This window comes from Octopus bimaculoides, chromosome 13 (assembly GCF_001194135.2).
Source record: "Octopus bimaculoides isolate UCB-OBI-ISO-001 chromosome 13, ASM119413v2, whole genome shotgun sequence".
Taxonomy (NCBI): Eukaryota; Metazoa; Mollusca; class Cephalopoda; order Octopoda; family Octopodidae; genus Octopus; species Octopus bimaculoides.
Genome location: NC_068993.1, coordinates 19,145,581 through 19,146,982, shown reverse-complemented (window position 1 = coordinate 19,146,982; position 1,402 = coordinate 19,145,581).

Below are 1,402 nucleotides of genomic sequence, written 5' to 3'. Positions count from 1 at the left end.
GTAGTAGCAACGGTGAAGAAGCATACGTATAAAATAGATTTGTGTACTTTTAGATGACAACGGAAAGATAATAAAACTATTGAAAGCAGAGGTTGTTCTGGATAATTTAATCATAACTTCTTCCATTTGCAATATGACTGTCTATAGATATAGCTTTGTTGAACCTAAATAGAATTTTATTTATCTTGAATATATGAGGGACAGTAAAATATGGATAAACGATAACTTTTTTTGCGATGAAGATATTTGAGTTATCAAAAATTAGAAAAACGTTTTGTATGTGTATAATAGTTCTTAGCATAACATGTTCTATTCCAAATTAATGTCTTTCCTCCTTTCTATATTCACTGATTCTCTAGTGAGTACGTCTTTTATCGAGTTAACTGTTCATCACTATATGTGTATCATATAACAGAGAGGGAACAATAAAAAATATTCTGTATTTTAAAATAAATGGATTCCTTATCAAACATCTCTAAAATAGAAATAGCATTTAGAAAGTACATGACGAAAATAAAATATCCACACTCATAGGTCATTGTCCGAGCGTTGGCATTCAACTATCGTAATTATCTCATATATTTTAGTCGTCTGTCTGGCTATAGAAGATTGCAAAAATAATGTAACTAAATGGAAAAGTTTAAAATGAAGAAAATAGGTGTCTTTGAATAATTTACAGAAGATCTAGCTCGCATCATGAAAGATGTTACAAGACTTAATTTTGTGTGAGTTCATCGTCCGTGAATTTAAAATATTACACACTAGGTAATTGTCTGACAATCTCTAATTTTAGTCTACTCTTGTGTTTGAGCGATTCTCTCAAAATCATTTTCAGGCTCGAAAATCTGGAATTAAAGCCGTAAGAATCATATGACAAATTAGAATACCTTACCGTGGTGCTCAAACAACACAGAATATGATTATACAAGATAATGTAATAGAAAGTGTGTTAGGTTCATCAAATATACATGACCGTCGAAAAAATGACAATGACTATAAAAAGTTATAGTAAGAAAGTACAAACATGATAAAGAATAATCGAAATCCAATAGTGATTGGTATCTTTACATAATTCTACATCATGTTTCTTATAACAGCTTCTATTTTCATTTCAAACTTCATCATTCATAGTTTGACTAAGAACATCATACCTCTGATGTACCAGTTTATTCGATATTATCGATCAGAATATGTATGTATGTACGTATGTATGTATGTATGTATGTATGTATGTATGTATGTATGTATGTATGTATATATATATATATATATACATGTGTGTATATACATATACGTGCAGTATATATATATTTATATACACGCACATATGTATACACTTACATGTATGTACGTGTGTGTATGTATCTGTAAGCATATATATATATATATATATATATATATA